Source organism: Callorhinus ursinus, unplaced genomic scaffold (genome assembly GCF_003265705.2).
Source record: "Callorhinus ursinus isolate GAN/ISIS: 27379988/994484 unplaced genomic scaffold, GSC_fseal_2.0 scaffold114, whole genome shotgun sequence".
NCBI classification, from domain to species: domain Eukaryota; kingdom Metazoa; phylum Chordata; class Mammalia; order Carnivora; family Otariidae; genus Callorhinus; species Callorhinus ursinus.
Genome location: NW_027397176.1, coordinates 366,896 through 388,185, shown reverse-complemented (window position 1 = coordinate 388,185; position 21,290 = coordinate 366,896). Strand labels below are relative to the sequence as shown.

Sequence of the window (21,290 nt, the reverse complement as noted above, 5' to 3'; positions counted from 1 at the left end):
GTACTGTTGGATCCTATTGGCTAGTATTTTGGTGAGAATTTTTGCATCCATGTTCATCAAGGATATTGGTCTGTAGTTCTCTTTTTTGATGGGATCTTTGTTTGATTTTGGGATCAAGGTAATGGTGGCCTCATAAAACGAGTTTGGAAGTTTTCTTTCCATTCCTATTTTTTGGAACAGTTTCAGAAGAATAGGTATTAATTCTTCTTTAAATATTTGGTAGAATTCCCCTGGGAAGTCTTCTGACCCTGGGCTTTTGTTTTTGGGGAGATTTTTGATGACTGCCTCAATTTCCTTAGTGATTATAGGTCTGCTCAGCTCTTCTGTTTCTTCCTAGTTCAGTTTGGTAGTTTATACATCTCTAGGAATGCATCCATTTCTTCCCGATTATCTAATTTGCTGGCATATATAGTTGCTCATAATATGTTCTTATAATTGTACTTCTTTTGTGTTGGTTGTGATCTCTCCTCTTTCATTCATGATTTTATTAATTTGGGTCATTTCTCTTTTCTTTTTGATAAGTGTGGCCAGGCGTTTATCAATCTTATTAAGTCTTTCAAAGAACCAACTCCTAGTCTCATTGATCCCTTCTCTGTTCTTTTGGTTTCTATTTCATTGATTTCTGCTCTGATCTTTATTATTTCTCTTGTCCTGCTGGGTTTAAGCTCTATTTGCTGTTCTTTCTCCAGCTCCTTTAGGTGTAGGGTTAGGCTGTGTATTTGAGACCTTTCTTGTTTCTTAAGAAAGGCTTGTATTGCTATATACTTTCTTCTTAGGACTGCCTCTGCTGCATCCCAAAGATTTTGAACAGTTGTGTTTTCATTTTCGTTTGTTTCCATGAATTTTTAAAATTCTTCTTTTATTTCCTGGTTGACCCATTCATTCTTTAGTAGGATGCTCTTTAGCCTCCATGTATTTGAGTTCTTTCCGACTTCCTCTTGTTATTGAGTTCTAGTTTCAAAGCATTGTGATCTGAGAATATGCAGGGAATAATATCAATCTTTGGTATCGGTTGAGACCTGATTTCTAACCCAGTATGTGTTCTGTTCTGGAGAAAGTTCCATGTGCACTCAAGAAGACTGAGTATTCTGTTGTTTTAGGGTGGAATGTTTTGTATATATCTATGAGGTCCGTCTGGTCCAGTGTGTCATTCAAAACTCTTGTTTCTTTGTTGATTTTCTGCTTAGATGATCTCTCCATTGCTGAGAGTGGAGTATTGAGATCTCCTACAATTAACATATTATTATCAATATGACTCTTTATTTTGGTTAACAGTTGGCTTATGTAGATGGCTCCTCCCATGTTGGGGGCACAGATATTTACAACTGTTAGATCTTCTTGTTCGATAGACACTTTAAGAAGGACATAGTGTCCTTCTGTGTCTCTAACTACAGTCTTTAGTTTAAAATCTAATTGTCTGATATAAGAATTGCTACCCCAGCTTTCTTTGAGGTCCATTGGCATGGAAAATGGATCTCCATCCCTTTACTTTCAGTCTGGATGTATCTTTAGTTTCAAAATGAGACTCTTGTAGACAGCATATGGATGGATCCTGTCTTTTTATACAATCTGCACCCCTGTGCCATTTTATGGGAGCTATTAAGCTGTTCACGTTGAGAGTGATTATTGAAGGATATGAATTTATTGTCATCATGTTGCTTGTGAAGACCTTGTTTTTATAGATTGTCCCTGTAAATTTCTGTTGTATATCACTCTTGGGGTCTTTCTCCTTTTATAGAACCCCCCCTTAATATTTCTTGCAGGGCCGGCTTAGTGGTCACATATTCTTTCAGTTTCTGCCGGTCTTGGAAGCTCTGCATCTCTCCAACCATTCTAAATGACAGTCTTTCTCGATAAAGTATTCTTGGCTGCATGTTCTTCTCATTTAGTACCTTGAATATGTCTTGCCAGACCTTTCTGGCTTGCCAGGTCTCTGTGGATAAGTCTGATGTTATTCTGATGTTCCTCCCTCTGTATATAAGGAATCTCTTCCCCCTAACTGCCCTTAAGATGATTTCCTTGGTTCTAAGATTTGTGAGTTTTACTATTACATGCCGGGGTGTTTTCCTATCTTCCTTGATCTTGGGAGGGGTCCTCTCTTCCTCTAGGACACAAATGTTTGTTTCATTCCCCAGATTAGGGAAGTTCTCTGCTACAATTTGCTCAAATATATCTTCTAGTCCTCTCTCTCTCTCCACCTCTTCAGGGATCCCAGAAATTCTGACATTAGATCATTTCATGGTGTCACTTATTTCTCTGATTCTACTTTCATAGATTCTGAGTTGTTTTTCCCTGGCCTCCTCTTTTCCCTTCTTGTCTATTAATTGGTCTTCTAGTTCACTAACTCGTTCTTCTGCCTCGCTTACCCTAGTTGTTAGATTATCTAGATTAGATTGTATTTTATTGATAGCATTTTTAAATTCTGCCAGTTCTGCTTTCATTTCTGCCCTTAGAAACTCTATATTGTCATTAATCGATTTCTGCATTCTAGCTATTGACTTCACAATTGCTAGCCTGAATTCCATCTCTGACATCTTGGTTATATCTGCGTCCATTTGTAAATCTGTGGCAAAAGTCACAATCTTTGAGTCTTTCCTATTTTGGGGGTTCCTCCTCCTAGTCATTCTGTGGAGGGGTGGTTGAGGGAATGTACAAAGTCCAAATTATTGACCATAACCCAAGCAAGAAGCACCTGTTTTCTAGGGACTTAATGGTTACTGGCCTCTTGTTTTCCCAGCCTGTCTTCTGGGTGAGGGGACTGCCCCACTGTTACTCAAACAACCCTGTTTGGGTAGAGTTGCCCTGCCCCCTGTGGTGGGGGATGGGCTCAGTGAAAACCGGCTTTTTGGGGCTTTTGTTCTCTGGCGGTTTTCCCTGGTGGCTTTCTGCATCTCTTCCAAGAGTCAGAGCAGAAGAGATCATTCCCAACCCTCTGCCTCAGAGCAGAGAGATCACAGTCTGTTCTTCAGTGAGCTCTCCAGGCCACACTATCTCTGTTTCTGTCTGTGCTGCTATAAACTACAGTGTCCTGGGTTGTGCACCCCTCACCTGCGCTCCCAATCCTCGCCTCCAGGTTGGGGTGTCTCTCTGACCTTTGTGCTTCTAAAACCACCAGCTGCCCTCAGTTCACACGCACGGCCCTGCCGCTCTAGGTCTCCCCCTGGGGTGCTGCCCTAAAGTTCTTTCCCTGTCACTACTGGTCTGCGAGCCTGTGCCCATTCCCCAGTGCAGGAGGCTTTCCCTCACTGTAGGTCTAGGATCCCCACAGCCAGGCTCCCTCCCCCTGCCATTTATCTTCCAATATATGTTCATGGAATTACGACTCCCTGCTTCATACCTTGAAACCAACCACCTGAGATATTCTGTTTGTAGTGATCTAGATCTATCTTCTTACATCTCAGGCTGATTTTGTGGTTGTTCAGGGTGTTCTGGTAATTATCCAACTCAATTAGTTTGGAATAGGGTCCTCTACTGCTCTGCCATCTTTTACAGGTCCTCTCCCATAGGTTTTGAACCAATGCATTTTCATTCTCATTAATTTCAATGAATTGTTTAAGTTCTTCTTCAATTTCCTGGTTGACCCATTGATTTTTAGCTGGATACTCTTTAACCTCCAGTGTTTGAGTTTCTTCCAAATTTCCTCTTGTGGTTGAGTTCCAGTTTCAAAGCACTGTGGTCTGAAAATATGCAGGGAATAATCTCAATCTTTGGTATCGGTTGAGTCCTGATTTGTGACCCAGTATGTGGTCTATTCTGGAGAAAGTTCCATGTGTGTTCGGGAAGAATGTCTATTGTGTTGTTTTAGGATGGAATGTTCTGTATATATCTATGAAGTCCATTGGGTCCAGTGTGTCATTCAGAGTTATTGTTTCTTTTTTGATCTTCTGCTTAATGATCTGTCCATTGCGGAGAGTGGAGTGTTGATGTCTCCTACTATTAATGTATTATTATCAATATATTTCTTTATTTTGATTATTAATTGGTTTATGTAGTTGGCTGCTCCCATGTTGGGGCCATAGGTATTTATAATTGTTATATCTTCTTGTTGGATAGACCCTTTAAGTATAATATAGTGTCCCTCTACATCTCTTCTTGTGGTCTTTGGTTTAAAATCTAATTTATCTGATATGAGGATTGCTACCCCAGCTTTCTTTTGAGGTCTATTAGTGTGGTAGTTGGTTCTCCATTCCCTCACTTTCAATCTGGATGTGGCTTTAGGTTCAAAATGAGTCTCTTGTAGACAGCATATAGATGGGTCCTGCTTTTATATCCAATTTAAAATGCTGTTTCTTTTGATGGGAACATTTAGCCCATTTACATTTAGAGTGACTATTAGAAGATATGAATTTAGTGTCATTGCACTGCCTGTAAAGTCCCTGTTTCTATAGATTTTCTGTTTCTTTCTGGTCTATGTGACTCTTGCGGTCTCTCTTGATTTCCAGAATCCCCCTTAATATTTCTTGCAGGGCTGGCTTGGTGGTCATATATTCTTTCAATTTCTGCCAGTCCTGAAAGCTCTTTATCTCTCCATCCATTCTGAATGACAGTCTTGCTGGATAAAGTATTCTTGGCTGGATGTTCTTTTCATTTAGTATCCTGAATATGTCTTGCCAGCCCTTTCTGGCTTGCCAGGTTTCTGTGGACAGGTGTGATATTATTCTGATGTTCTTCCCTCCATATATAAGGAACCTTCTCTCCCTGGCTATTCTCAGGATTGTTTCCTTGGCTTTAAAATTTGCAAGCTTCACTCTTATATTTCGGTGTGTTGATTTATTTTTATTGACTTTGAGAGGGGTCCTCTCTGCCTCTTGGACTCTAATGCTTGTTTTCTTCCCCAGATTAGGGAAGTTCTCAGCCATGATTTGCTCAAATATACCATCTAACCCTCTCTCTCTTTCCACCCCCTTGGGGATCCCTATTATTCTGACATCGGAATGTTTCATGGCATCATTAATCTTTGCAGTCCTTTTCTCATGTGCTACTAGCAGCCTATCTCTCTTTTCTCCTACTTCCTTTTCCACCTGCTTGTCTTCTAGATCACTAATTCTCTCTTCTGCTTCCTTTACCCTGGCTGTTAAAGTATCCAGTTTAGACCGCATTCATAGCATTTTTTAAGTTCGGCCTGATTAGATCTCATTTCTGCTCTTAGAGATGCTATATTGTCACTAACGCTTTTTTCAAGCCTAGGTATTGACTTTATAATTGCTATCCTGAATTCTATCTCTGACATCTTGCTTATATCCATATCCATTAGTTCTGTGACAGAGGACACTGTCTCTGTTTCTTTTCTTTGTTGAGCATTCCTCCTCTTAGTCATTCTGTCAAGAGATGGTTGAGTAAATAAGCAGAGTCCAAAATATCAACCGTGACCCAAGATAGATGCACCCTAGCAAAATCCGGAGTGGTCAGACACCACCACTGAAAAAACCAAGCCAAAATGAAACACAAAAATAAAATAAAAAATTGAAATATTTTTTAAAAAGGGGGGAGAGGGAGGGGATGGGGCTATAATCTCTCAGTGTGTACAAAGCAGGGGTTTTCAATTGCTCCTGGGTGTATTTTGGTCTATGTGTTAGAGGACACTATGTCCCAAAATTACAATGAAAGTAAAACTTGTATATATAAAAAGGTAAAACTGAATAGAGTGAAAAAAGAGCTAAAATAAAGCATACATCTATAAAAAAACATAGGTGTATAAAAATATAAGTTAAAAAAATATGAACATGGGAGACAATGGACTCTGAGGGGCAAACTGAGGGTTCTAGAGGGGAGGGGGGTGGGGGGATGTGTTGGCCTGGTGATGAGTATTAAAAAGGGTGAGTTCTGCGTGGAGCACTGGGTGTTGTGCACAGGCAGCGAATCATGGAACACTACATCAAGGACTAATGATGTAATGTATGGTGATTAACATAACAATAAAAAAATAAAGAAAAACGAGTATGAAAAATAACTTGATGTACTAGACACCTAATTGAGGAGAAGGTAAAAAGAAATATACAACAGAGAAAAAGGATGGGAAAAGAAAAAAAGAACAATATCTGAAAAATAAACAAGTCATGAGGCCACACCTGGAGCTCAATATACAATTTTCCTCTGGCGTTGGGATTTTCCAGTCTTATAGGAGTCATAGGATTGTCATCCACCTGTTCTTCCAGGCTGTCTTTTGGGGGAGGGGCCTGTCATGTTGTTTCTCAGGCAACCCTGCCTGTGAGGAGTTGCCCCACTCCCTGTCAGGGGGATGGGTTCTGTAGAAACTGGTCTTCTGTGTATCTTTTGTTCCCTGGTGGCTTTCCACACCTCTTCAGAGGATCAGAGCAAAAATGGCTGCAGCCAAACCTCTGGCCCAGAGCAGAAAAATCTCCATCTGCTCTCTTTAATAAACCCTCCAGGACAGTCTCCACTTCTGCCTCTGCTGCTGAAAACTGCAGCCTCCCACAGTGTGCACCCACAGCAACTCTCTGAGAGGTAGTCTCCGGGGCCCTGGAATGCCTCTGCCCTTTGTAACTCTAAAACTACAAGTGGCTGTGGGCTTGCTGTGCACTTGAAGCTCCGGAATCAGGTCTCAGTTCTGCTCTAAAGCCCTTCCTCAGCCACTACTGCTCTGTGAATTTTTGCCCAGTCATGGGCGCAGGTTCCAGATATTTTCAGACTGTTCAAGAAAAGAGCGGTTATTGACCGTCCTGGCTTGTGATTTATGGCGATCTGAGCTGAGAGTCCCTTCCTGAGCTGGCTGACCATAACCTGCTTCCTGGCTCCAATGCTAGGGCCCTCTACCATTTCAGGAATCCCCTTTTGCTCTGTGGTCCCTCATAATCTGAGACCACAATGCCCTACCCAGAATTCTACCTTTTCATTTCCAGAGCCCTTACAGAGAAGGATGTCTTTCCCTAGAGCAGATTTCTAAGGGTTCTGATTTTGCATTCCGGTGTTATATCACTTTCCAGGAGCCAGCTTATGGAGGCTCCCTCCCCTTTCCGTTTATCTTCTGATCTCTCCCTACAGATTCATGACTCTTCACATCCTATCTTGCAAAAGGCACTCACTTTTCTGCTTGTAGAGATCCAGATATATATTCTTAAATCTCAGACTAATTTCATGGTGTTCAAAATGGTTTGATAGATATCCAGATAAATTCAGAGGACCAGTTGAAATGGGGTCCCCTACTTCTCCACCATCTTCTTCTTATTTTTAACTTATGACAGTTTTATTATAATGTGTCTTGGTGTGAGTCTCTTTGGGTTCCACTTATTTGGAATTCTCTGGGCTTCCTGAATCTGGGGGTCTGTTTCTTTCCTCAGGTTAGAAAAGTTTTCAGATATCATTTCTTTGAATATACTTTTTGCTTCTTTCTCTCTGTCTTCTAGTTTGCTGATCTGTTCTTTTGTTTGAGACCTGCCTATGATCCTAGATTGTGCCCATCTAGTGAAAAGGATGTATAGCCACACTGCAGCTCAGGTTGAAAAGTTTATAGTGTTTACCCTCTTTATGGTGGCCTAGTATGTGATAGAGGTGTAGAACATCACCCATATGTGGCAATGAAAAGCCTTCTGCAGGAAGGCTTTTGCCTCATCTTGGACTTGTGTACTGATCCGGATGTTCAGTTCCTACATGTCTCACTGCAGCCAGGAGTGAGCTGTACAGTGATTATCTGAAGTACTGCAAGGTGAAACACAAAGAAGAGAGAAGACACACCATCTAAGGCTGTGTTGCAGTAGTGCTGCCCATGGTATTATAAAGCAGCTTTGGCCCTGTGGTCTGAAATAGTTGGAGAATAAAGGGCTTCAGCTATTCTACTTTGCAATATTGAAATACATGGACAAACCTTTTGGGATTCTATAATAAACATAATATTTTACAGCTGCAATTTGTGCACTGAATATTTTAACATATATTTTTTTAATTCAGTAAGTACTGCAATAGAATTCTGAAAACAGACCCTGGAATGAGGTGAATTTAATTAAAAAATGCCGAATCTCTCTTAGGGCAGAAAAAAAAATCTAGTCTGCTGTTGAACTCTTCTATTAAATTTTTCATTTCAGTTATTGTACTCTTTAACTGTGTGATTTCTGTTTGGTACTTTTTAATATTTTCCATCTCACTGTTGAAATTCTTTGTTCATGCATTGATCTCCTGACCTTGGTAAGCATCTTTATGGCTATAATTTTGAACTCTCTGTATTCTTCTGTCTATTCATTTTCTTTGACTTTCTGTGTTGGTTTCTGTGCATTAGATAAAACAGTCACCCCTTCTGATCTTGACAGAGTGATTTCATGTCTCCCACAAGGAGATGAAACTTATTAATCACCTGGCCCAAGTTCCTGGTTGTCTCTCAAACCTTTGTGATTGTCCAAGCTGCCTTCTCTGTTCTTAGTGTTTCTCAGCTGTTGAGGGAGTGCCAAGACCTGTCAGCATCCTGAGGATGCATTCACTAGTGTCTCTAAGTACAATCAGCACCTAGATGCAGCTGATTGGAAGCTGGACCTTCAAGAAGAAGCTTGGGAAGTATTATCCAGGGAGAATCTGGGAGATGGGTGTTTTTGTCTGTCTCTCCATGTTGGGCCTGGGTACATAGCTCCCATTAAGAACTACTTCTTTGCTTTATTTAGTCCTGGATGACTCAAATTTAATAACTTTCAGTTCCAGGCAATCTTGGGCCTATTTCTTGAGCACCAGCTGCAAAAGTTGGGTCAAGAGACCTACACCCTCCTTCCAGGGGAGATACTGGTAACTTGGAGCAGGCTAGAGGGAAAGGTGGGAAAGGTGTCTTCTAGTTTCCCTGATCCTTGGGGAGGATCAAAGCCAGCTCTTAGATGTATGCTAAATTAGAAGCCTGCTCTTTTAAAGTATGCAGATTAACCCCTTTCAGGGAAAGCTTAGGAGATAGAAATTTTTGCTGGCTCCCTCTATGCTGAGCTCCATGGGATAGCTGTGGTGAGTGCTCATGTATCTATTAACAATTGCTTCTTTGTTTGTTATAGTTGTGTGGGTCTTGTGGATGGGGGTTCTGTTGGCTTTCAGATATAGATGTTTAGAGCTCCAACCCTTGGGTGGGAGCCTTAAAAGTTGGGGCATTAAATGGGGGATCCAAACACTTCACTCCTCAGGGAGAAGCCAGGATTTGGGAATTCCCTCCTAATTTCATGGTGCTGTGCTGGAGTTGGGTTTACAATGAGAGTATGTCTTAGTCTTTGCTGCCCCATTTCAATGTGACTATTCCCTTATTCACCTAATGTGTAGGAGTCAGTCAGCTAGTTTCTGGATTTCTCTCAGAGGTCATCACTACATGTGTAGTCATACATTTGCTGTGTCTGTGAGAGCAGGAAAGTTTAGGATTCTCCTGTGTCAACATCTTGGTCAGTCCTCCAGGTGATTTATAATGATTTTGAATGTATCTTTGTTTATTACTTTTTGGAATTACTTCTGTTGTTATTACAATATACTTATGTAACCTTTAACAGATCTCTGATATCAAGATTTTACCACTTTGAGTGAAGTATTGAAACTTTACTTCTAGTTAAGTCCCTTTCTCTTTCTAATTGTCATTGTGACAGTTATTTGGTGGTCTTCAAGTTTTCATCCAATCATCAAATATGACTTATAAAATTCATGAGGAAAATAATAGTCTAATATTATTTACCAATATTTATGCTAATAAAAATCTCACTGGATGTGCTCAAAAGTAGAGTAAAGAGGACAGATGAAAGAATCTGTGAAATGGAAAAAAGTATAGAAATTCCTAATCTGAAAAATGGAGAGAAAAGAGACAGACAACAATCAATAGGGGCCCAGGGACTTGTGGAACTAAGATAAGTGAGCTAATATTGTTTCACTGGAGTCCTGGAGGGAGGGGAGAGATAAGGTGGTGCTGAAAAAGTGCTTGATGAAACAATGGCTGAAATTTCACAAATTTGGCAAAATGCATAAGCCAGCAGATGCAACAAGCTGAACAAAATTCAAACAGAATAAATCCAAAGAAATTCACACGAAGACATATCAAAGTCAAACTTAGGAAAAATAAAGTAAAAAAGAATATATCTGCACATACTATATATATACACACAAATGATATATATATATATATATATATATATATATATATATATATATATATAACTTATAAGGAAGACCCAGTTTGAATGTCATCAAAAACCATGGAGGTCTGAAAGAAGTGTCACTTTTCTTTCAAGTGTTAAAAGAAAAGCACTGTCAGTCCAGAATCCTATAACCAGTGAAAATGTCCTTCAGGAATAAAGGGAAAATAAGGACAATTTCAGATCTGGGGAAACAGAATTTGTCACTGTGATCTCCCTTGAAAAAAATGGCTAAAAGCAGCCTTCTAAAGAGAAAGAAAATAAGGAAAGGAGGAATCTCAAGAACATTGGGAAGAAACAATGGACACAGCAAGCAAACATTTATAAAAATAATTTTACAAAAGCTTTGTTTCTCTTCTTGGGTTTTCTAAATGATGTTTAATACAAAAATAATAGAACTGTCTGATGTGTTTCTAAATGTATGCAGAATAAATCAAACAACAATATAAACAAAGGGGAATAAAATGGTATAATGGAAGGTGTGGTTTATATACTTCACTCAACTGATAAAATGAAGATGACAAGCTATGTATATATGTAATGTGATATGTATAGCAACCACTAACAAAACTATGCAAAGGGTATACTCAAAAACACTATTGATAAATCGATGTGGAATTCTTAGATTTGATAACATTTTACATAAAAGGAAAAATTGATAAGTTGGGCTTTTCGAAATTAAATATTTTGCTCTGTGAAAGACCTTGGTAAGAGGATGAAAAGACAGGTGACAGACTGGGAGAAGCTATTTGCAAACTGCATTTGACAGAGGATGAATATCTAGGGTATACAAAGAACTCTCAAACTCAATAGTGAAAGGACAAACAATTCAATTAGAAAATGGTCAAAAAACATAAACAAATATTTCACACAAGAAGATATTTGAATAAACACAAGAAGATATGTGAATAAACAGAAAACACAAGAAAAGATGTTCATCATTAGCTATTAGGTAAATGCAAATTAAGACCACAATGAAATATCAGTACACACCATTCAGAATAGATCACATCTAAAATAGGTGACAGCATATGCTGATGAGAAATCAGAGAAATTGGATCTCTCTTTTTTTAAAATTTTTGTTATAATTTTTTTAATCTCTCAAAATTCCTTTTATTTTATTTTTATTTTTTTATTATGTTCAGTTAGCCAACATATAGTAGATTATAATCTTTTGTTGTAGTGTTCAACGATTCTCTAATACCTTGCTGGCAGGAATGTGAAATGGTATAGCTACAGTGGAGAACACTTTATGGGTTCCTTATAAAACTAAACATACAACTACCACAGACCCAACAATTGTACTCCTAGGCATTTATCCCAGAGAAATGAAAACTTATCTTCACACAAAAATTTGTACATGAATGTTTGTAGCAGCTTTATTTGTAACAGCCTAAAACTGGAAACAACCTAGGTGTGCATGGTTAAACTAGTACATCCATTCTACAGAATATTACTCATCAACAAAAGGAACAAACTCTCGACACACAACAACCTGGATGAATCTCTAGAGAATTATGCTGAATGAAAAAAGCTAATCTCAAAATGTTACATACAATATGATTTCATTTACATAATATTGTTGAAATGATAAAATTATAGAAATGGATAACAGGTTAGTGGTTACCTGAGATTAAGGAGGGAATAAGGTGGGTGTGGCTACATAAGGAATTCTGTGATGATGGGAATGTGCTGTGTCTTGAGTGTATCAATGTCAATATCTTGGTTGTGATGTTGTGCTATGGTTTGCAAGACATTACCACTGGGAAACAATAAATGAATGCAACACAAGATTTCTTGTAACTTTTTTTTTTTTTGAGAGGGAAGTAGAGGAGGACAGGGAGAGAGAGAATCTTAAGCAGGCTCCATGATGTGGGGCTTGATCTCACAACCCTGAGATCATGACCTGAGCTGAAATGAAGAGTCAGACGCTTAACTGACTGAGCCACCCAGGCGCCCCTCTCTATAGTATTTTTTTTTTACAATTAATTGTGAATCTACAATTATCTCAAAATAAAAAAAGCTTAATTTAAAAAATGGCATTTGTTGAGTTTGAATATAAGTTGCATATTTATTTAATCTTTTGTCCCTAAGGTTACTGACTTTTTGATAACTCATCCATCAGAGGACATAATGAGAAGAGCTGGGTTGAGACTAAATGTCCACCCATCTAAACTACGTTGACTGGTGATCCCAGACAATGGGAAAGGAATGTCTCCATGAGAAAGTATGCACAGCAAACCCTGTGAAAGTCCATAGGACTTTCATTCACTCACTAATTCATTTATCAAACCAAGAGTCTCTTCTGTGCCAGGTGAGTTCTGTCTGGGCATGGATGTTCTCTATCATCAGGAAGTGCCAAGTCAGGAGAGGGAGGCAGTGAATCATATAGAAAACTCCTCTGAAGTGTAAAATCTGGGTTACCCCAGAAATAACAGGGAGGGGTGGGCAGCCTCTCTGGGGGGTAGGCTGTATATCAGGGGCAGGGAAGGGAAAGGGACCAGTGGCACCTGGTGAGATGAGTTGGCAGATTGGAGCGGGCCCTTGAACAGGGCTCAGCCATCATGCTCAAGGGAGGACAAAGTGGGGAGGGCCCAGGAAGGACACGTCTGGTCTGAATTCTGGTGTTGCCACTTCCTGGCTCTGTGTGGCCTGGCTTCTCTGTGCTTCAGATTTCCTTTCTGTAAAATGGGAAAGGTGATGATACTTTCTTCCTAGGGTGGAGGTGAGGAGTAGATTAGATCAAATGGAAAGATTATCACTGTCAATGTCACCTATTGTTACTGTTGTTAAGCCAATAATCATGGGGGAGTTTTAAGCACGTGAGTGAAGTGATCATTTTGGTGTATCAGAAAGATCCACCGGCAGTGGTGAGTGGATGGTTCTGAGCAGAAGAGTGACCCCTAGGAGACTAATTAGAGGCTATGAAATATGGAGACAGAAGGGATGAGTAAGGTCATGCAGAGTCAGGAGAGAAGAGGGCCTGCATGGGAGAGACCTTACTGGAGCAGAATCAATGTTGGGAGTGGCATACACAACAGAGAGATGCTCCTGTGCTTAGTTGCACAAACATGGGTATAAGGGTGAATGTGACAATGTACACTGTGCTCCAAATAGCACCCAGAGAGTGGAAGGCGGCAGAGTAGAGGCTTCCTTCCTCTCCTTTTGCTATAGCCTTGCACCACTCTGCCCACCCCACTCAAACCTCAGGGCCTGCCTCTCAGGCCTGCATCAGAAGTGAAGGGGGAACCTGAAGGCCACACAGTAAGCTCCGTCCTGGAGGGCTTGAGGTAGCTTTATGTACCAGGCAGGGACAAAGACTCCAACCAGGGCCCTCTAACAGATGACTCATACCTGCTACACATTTTAGACCTCCTAAATTAGGATCTCTAGGGATGGGGTATTTTATTTGGTAATGGCTCCCAGGTGATCCTAAGCACAAGTAAATTTGGGAGGCACACAGTGATGTGGATAGAACTAACCTGGAGTTCACTGTCAATGTGATAAAACATGCGTCCCACTATATATATATATATATATATAACATGCGTCCCACTATATATATATATATAAAATATATAATATATATATTATATTATATGTATATAGTAACCAGCCTCTTCTGAGCCTCGTTACTTTATGTGGAATCTGTCCATTAAGACATCAGTGAAGAAGCTCTGTTCTAAAATAATAATAGCCCACAATTATGGAGAACCTCCGAAGGTACGATGTGGGAGTATTGGGGTTCAGAGAGCACAAATAATTTTTAAAATGAGATGAAAATCCAGGTCTGTCCAGCCCTAATGCAGTGTTCTTTCTGCTCAAGCTGTCTGTCCCATAACACCAGGTGCCAGGCCAGTTGGGAGACACAGTCCCTTCTCCTTAGAAACTGTCAACTGATGTACAAAAACAGGACTAACATACATGAAACTATTAGAAAACAATTAAGTGTGAATCAATATGGCATTGATTCTTGAACACAATGGGACAAACAGCATATAAATGTGTTCATATGTCTGATCTGTCAGGATATTTTGTGCTAATCTAAGTGGATTGTGCACCCTCTAGATGGTAAAATGAGCCAGAAAGCTCCCTTAGCTTGACAGACCATCTCCTGACTTGACACCTGCCTTGATGAGTGCGAAACAGAAGGCATGTTCCTTTGTCCTTGTCCCCAGGTGAGGATGTGTGTCTGAAAGGGTCAGTCATGCACGCCTGTAGTACTACTCCCACCTGCTCCCAGGAAATGAAAGGAAGGCTGCTGGGAACATGAGTGGACCAACAGTTCCAATTCACGCTGGAGTCCCAGTAAATAGCTGGCGTTAATTTGTAGATGACATCACAATTTTATGGTATTTGAGGCAGAGGAGAAAATATGTTTGCCTTATATGCACTGCTGGTTTTGAAGCATTCCTCCTAAATATATGTTTTATAATGACGCATATTGAGACCAGAAAATGGCCCTTGACAAGCATATCAAAGACAGGGGAGGAAGAGAGAAAATGGTTGGGTTCAAATCATACCCTTGTGTCTCCAGGAAGGATGATTCTCTCTCTGTTGTGTTGTGGAACTTCATGAAGGATTTTTTCCTTTCTCCAACAGTTACAACATACATTTCCTGGCATAATGATCTAACTCTGCTGCATTGAGTTAAAATGTGTCTGGCACTCTTTTATTCTGGACTCTTACACAGTTCCTCTGTGGGGGGAATTCTTATAAAAGGGTCTATATCTTGTGTGATAGCATTTTAAAACTATTTCCAGTGAATCCCAAATAAAACCAACATTTATTGTCCTTGTAATGCAGAATTGAAAAAAAAAAAGGCCTCTTCTACCTTCTATTAACTGAAAGCACACTTGTGTTTACCTTCTTACTGCTAAAAGGCTCTAAAAGGAAATATTTAGATGATAAATGTAAAGATCAGGCCAATCTTCAGAGTTCCCCAAACAATGCCAGTAGATGATTTAATATTCACGATATTGGGTGTTTATCACTGCCTACCTTCTCTGGGGATGCAGGTGTGACTAAGGGGTGATCAGTGTCCTTCCACTGAAAGCAACCCTTAGATGCAGCCAGACACCTGACATCTCCTGTATCAGCCATACCAACCTCTGCTATTCTTACCATTGATGAATTCACTGGCCCCCAGCTCTGTATACCATTGTCCCTTCATTCAACTCTGTTTTGGGCTCAAGGCCAGATGGGATCTTTATTATGGTTTATTTTATGTTCTGAGGTACATTCCAATTTCTTCATCTCAATTAGTCTTGTCTCCTTAGTGAGTTTGTAAAATTATTAGGAACAGGATCCAGTGCAGCACATAGGGCCATACTAGCAGAAGCTTCCATTCCACATAGCCTGACTACCCAGTGTACCCACCATGGTCCTCAAAAATGGGACCCAGTAGTTACATAGTTTGTAAGGTTCAGATACTTCCACTGTTATTACTTAGAATAGGAAAGAAGTTTTAGAACATGGACCTCATGTCTCTGACTCTGGGGTTCAGTGAGGTCAGGTGGTGCCTTCGGGACCCTCACTTCCCCAGATAGTCCTTGCGGCTACCTCAGAGCCCTATACGTCACATGGGAGGGTTATTTTCTTTCTTTCCCATTAAGCCACTGCCATCCCTGATACTTAAGAGGCACCCAGTAAAAGATTTTAGGATGAATTAATAAATTACCATGTTTAATCCATATATCATCAGGAGGCTATATGTGACAAACCATAATAGGATATACAGTGAAGGTTGTGGATAAATTCCAATTTTATTTCTTGGGAATTAGTGAACCCTTTAATGTCTCAGGTATGGGGAAATTCAGACACCTCTCCTTTCATTATCCCAATTCCAATGTTAGCCCTTTTTCTACCCCACTAATGTCTTGAAGTGGCCTGTGCTGTCATGGACTCCAGATTGCAGAGAACCCACAGTCTGTCCTGTTCAGACACAAAGGATCCCCATCCTGCTCCTGCTCGGATGGCCCACTTCCACCTCTGCCCAGTGCTGGCCTCAGTCTCTCTGTGCTTATCTCCCAGGCCATCTCCTACACCCTGGCCTTTGCCATGCTGATGATCGCCACAGCAGGGGAGCAGGGTGCTGGGGAGGGTGAAGAACTGCTTTCATAATCACTGGTTAGCACCATGAGTTGGGCCCTTCAAAGACCATTTAATGTGCTGCCAAGCTGGTGAGGGCTATCGACTGGGGTGACAGAATTGGTGTGCTGTGAACAGTTGCAGGTATGCTGTTAAGGATTACTAGTGTTGCAGGATCTAGATCCTTTTAGTCTTGGGGCCATTGGAAGGCACCGCAGGCAGCTGGAACACCCAGGGCTCTGCTTCAGATCTTGAAAAGCTTCCTTAGTTTATGAAATGGGCTATATGCAAATATTAACATTCAGTGAGAAATGTTGTGAGGTCTTGGGATGTTTATATAACCTCTTCCTCAATGCAGGAAATCCTTTTAGAGCCTCTTTGATATGTACCCCCTTCCCCTCTGGTTGACAGCACACAACTCCTTGTGGTGTAGGACACCTCTATTCCTGAGAAACAATTTCACACTGAGCTTAAAGCTTACTTTCTGTATCTTTTCCACTAATCCTTATCCTTCTGAAAACAGCACAAATGCACCTAATTATTATAAAAGTTTCAAATATGCAAAAGATTATGTCTCAAAAAGAAGCATATTAAAAAGATGTATATTTTCATTATTATTATGGAATCAGTATAAGCATATGCCAAAATCTTTCAAATAGCATAAGTTACATAAACAAGTATCTCCTTGTCCATTTATCACATGAAGTCTCTTTCCCCAAATGTTCAGTTTCTTATGCAGCCTGCCAGAAAAAAAAATCTTTTACATACAAATATGTGTTTTTTAAAATCACAAAATGGAATCACATTGTGTACACTGTTCTAAGTCTTGTTATTCATCTCTTCATTATCAGCACATCTATGTTGGTATCAGTTAGGGTAGCATGAGCTGGTGTAACATGTGGACCCCGGAACTTAGTGGCTGAGCTCGACAGAAGTGAATTTGTGTTCATATGAAGTCCCACACAGATGCTCATGATAAGCAGGCAGCTCTCCTTCAAATAGTGAAGCTCCTTCCCCACTATTGCTCCATTAACGTACAATTTCCAAGGTTATGCTCCTTCCCATCAAGATGGGAACACAGAGCCTCAGGTGTGGGCGGTTTCCCAGGAGCCAGTCTTAAAGTGAAGCAGATCATGGCTGCTGCATTCCACCGGGTAGAATTTAGTCATATGGCTACCCCCATCTGCAAAAGAAATGGGGCATGTGATCCAGCGCTAGGTCCAGGAAATAGGAAATGAATTAGATGAGCAGCCAGTCATTTACAGCAGTCTGTCCTTCTGGCTATCATATGTTCATTCCATATGGAGTGAAAACTATTTTTTAGCTGCTATATCCAACTCAAAAGAAGGAAGGAAGCCTGGGTGGGGTTTTCTACAGCCCAGCTATCTGTGGATTAAAAAGGCAAGCTATCTGCTTCCTGCTCACTTCCTTGCAATATTGAATGATAGAATAGGGACAGGATAACCATAATAAGAATTGTTTTAAGTCTCCAACATTAAAAACTGCTTTCAGGGGGTGGCTGGGTGGCTCAGTCATTAAGCGTCTGACTGTGGCTCAGGTCATGGTCCCAGCGTCCTGGGATTGAGCCCCACATTGGGCTCTCTGCTCGGCGGGAAGCCTGCTTCTCCCTCTCGCATTCCCCCTACTTGTGTTCCCTCTCTCGCTGTGTCTCTGTGTCAAATAAATAAAATCTCAAAAAAAAAAAAAAAACTGCTTTCAGGCTGGTTCTTAATAAAACCTTAGTAGGCTTCTGATCTATTTGTCTCTAGTCAGCTCTATGTACCTCTAAACATATTGAAAGTTCTTTTCTAGACATATTCTCAAGCTAGATTTATTTTTTGTTTTATTTCCTCATCCCCTGATCCCTCAACTTTGAGTCTATCAGTAACAAAGCATATGGTTGTAAGCTGCATACATCTGATCTTTGCCTTAGAGCTGAGTTGGAGTACCTTTCTTTGCAAACCTCCTTCAATCTTATTTCTTATTTTTGGTGGCATAGAACCCATTGGGTTTTCTAAAATGCTCGAGTCCCCAAATTTCTGAATCTTCTTTATTACTTTTCATTTCTGCTTACAAAGATACTATGTCTGCTTATGTCTTCCTTATAATATCTTGAGCTCATGTGTTCATTATATTTTGCTAAAAGCAGAAAGTAAAAGCAACATACTATTTCCCACAGACTTGCCATCCATGGGGCCTGCCTTCCAAACTGTCAGAGCAAGCAGTTTCACTAGATGTTGTCACTGTTTGCAGTGCAGTGCCACATATTTTAGGTTTCTGGAGGATTCTTAAGTACCCCACTTCGAGGGGTACTTGCTGTAACAGATCAACCACAAAAATCTAAAAAATTTCCCATTAGACATTTCCTTCTTATTCGCATATTGTCCAGAATGAGTGTTTGTACTTGGCAGGTGCTTCTCCATGAAGCATTGGTCTGGAATATTTCCCTCCATTGCTTCCAAGTTCCCTTGATCACCTGCATGAAGCTGTGGTGGGAGCAACACAGGCATCACACATGGTGGGTGAAGGAGATGGCCCACTTCACTTCTACCCTTGACTACAGGAAGGCAGGGGATATATCTTGACTATGTGCTCATGAAAAACAAAGAAGCGGTTTGGTGATCAGTCAGCAATCTCTACCAGACCTGTCACCTCATTTATTAACCAGGTTTTACTTTTAGAATAAGACCTGTGTATGCATAGAATAAGTTCAAATGGAATTAAAGGCCATCTGTCGGAAAATAAGACTCCTTCTCAGAAACCCAGTTGTGCTTGCAAAACTACCAGTCTTAATGGTTCCTTGTGTAGCCTTCTGGAATTTGTGTATGTGTGCATATATGTGTGTGCAAAATTTTGCTTACTCAAATTGACTTTTTCTCTTAGATTTTCTTCAATTTTAAAGCTGGATGATATTCCATGATGAAATTATGGACTTTTAATTTGTTCCTACTTTTTCTTTTTACATGGTAAATATTGCAATGAGCTTTCTTGAAATACTGTTCTAACTACATCCACGGGGTAAATTCATAGCACTACAGTCTGCATCCTGTCCCTTACACTTGCTAGCTGTGTGATTCTGGGAAGTTACTTTTATTCTCTATGCTTCTGACCCTTCAGGTATAAAATGCTCCTAATAAATAGAGCTTATTCTTTGCACTCTAACCATGCACCAGACCCCAGTTACGTGTTAATGCTTTATTTGCTGTAATGAAAATCTTAGTATCTCCATTTACAGATGAGGGACTTGAGGCACAGAGAAGTCACAGCCAGCAGACAGTGGCAACCAGCTGGGGAGCCAGGTGGTGTCTCTCCATGACCCCACTCCTGTCTGTCTCTGAGAGGACTGTCGTGAGGGTTATGGAGGCAGTATAGGAAGCCACTAGGCAGCAGTGACTACAGATCAGTTGCCACTATATTTGTGCTGCAGTCTCACTCAAATGTGACAAATCTTCCACAGAGGGCAGCTTTACAACTGCTTGGCATCTCAGAAAGTTTCATGGGTCCTTGCAGGAAGCTTGGGGGAGATATCACAAAGGACAACAATAGATGAGGGACCATCCTTAGAATGCATAGGGGACAGAGAGTTTCCAGCCCACCCAGGGTGGGGAATCTGGACAGAAGGTCATGACACAGCTTGGAGGAGGGGCTGACCTTGGGGTCAAGGCCTTGAGTATTGGAATAAGGCGGTGACAGGGTATGTGACCAGCGAAGTGATGTGACTGACCCAGCCTGAGGGTTGTGCCATCTTCAATGTGCTGAACAGGCTTGGGGGGAGGTAAGGAGGCCAGAAACAGAGTGTGGGAAGGAAGGACCCAGGCTTGCAATGGCTCCTGATAGCAACAGGGACTGAGGCCCAGAGATTTTGCAAAAACTGAGTCTAGGGTTATAAGCAACTATTGATACGTGGTGTAGGGGATACAAGAGTAGGGTCTTATGTACTAACATTGTGTAAAATATGAAGTTGCCACCATTACAGCAGGTAACACATCCCTTGGGTCACAAGGGGAGGGTGTGCGTGTGCGAGTTTCATCTTATATTGTCCCATCCATGTACCACTATCGGAACTCATGGGCTGCCCTGTCCTTTTAGGATGTACTTCTGGGGCACTGCCCCAGGGAGGGGTTGAAGCTAGAGGCATCCTCTGGAGCAGGTGGAGTCCCAGGTTGAAGATGGTGAAACTGAAACAGAGTCCAGTTGCTATGATATTTTAAAAATCTAAATTAAGATATTTTATAATAAGTTACATATGAACATGGTACCAAATTCAAATGCAGTGAAATATCTGTGGTAAGACAGATCTCCTTCCACCCCTGCCTACGTGCTCCTATCCCCATTAGCAATCACTGTGATCCATATCTCAATTTTTGGGATATGTTTTTGGTATATATAAATGCATGTATCTCTATCCCCCGCCCCCGAGACACATTTTCTCTTTCCTTACAAAAATGATAGCACAAGCACTCTGGAAAACAGTATGGAGGTTCCTCAAAAAGTTGAAAATAGAGCTACCCTACGACCCAGCAATTGCACTACTGGGTGTTTAACACAAAGATACAAATGTGGGGACCCGAAGGGGTACGTGCACCCTGATTATAGCAGCAATGTCCACAATAGCCAAACTATGGAAAGAGCCAAGATGTCCATTGACAGATGAATGGATAAAGAAGATGTGGTATACACACACACACACACACACACACACACACACACACACACACACACACACAATGGAATATTATGCAGCCATCAAAAGGAATGGAATCTTGCCATTTGCAATGACATGGATGGAACTAGCGGGTATTATGCTGAACGAAATAAGTCAATCAGAGAAAAACATGTATCATATGACCTCACTGATATGAGGAATTCTTAATCTCAGGAAACAAACAGCGTTGCTGGATTGTTGGGGGGTGGGAGGGATGAGGTGGCTGGGGAAGGTATGTGCTATGCTGAGTGCTGTGAATTGTGTAAGACTGTTGAATCACAGACCTGTACCTCTGAAACGAATAACACATTATATGTTAAAAAAAAAAAAAGAAGAAGAAGAAGAAAAAGAAGCAGGAAGGGAAAAATGAAGGGGGGGAAATTGGAGGGGGAGATGAACCATGA

General features: G+C 40.8%; 1 long non-coding RNA gene across 11 annotated transcripts in view; it reads left to right on the top strand.

Moving 5' to 3' along the window:
- Positions 1-21,290, top strand: part of LOC112813068 (uncharacterized) — a 398,822-nt gene that overhangs the window by 102,003 nt on the left and 275,529 nt on the right. For 9 of the 11 annotated variants that reach the window (XR_012377158.1, XR_012377154.1, XR_012377157.1 and 6 more), the window contains exon 4: positions 12,186-12,405. The exons of 1 other annotated variant lie outside the window; for it this stretch is intronic. This is a non-coding gene — a long non-coding RNA (uncharacterized lncRNA). Of the gene's footprint in view, positions 1-12,185; positions 12,406-20,270; positions 21,242-21,290 lie in introns of those variants that run through there. One more of the 11 variants, XR_012377162.1, reaches the window with a different exon arrangement.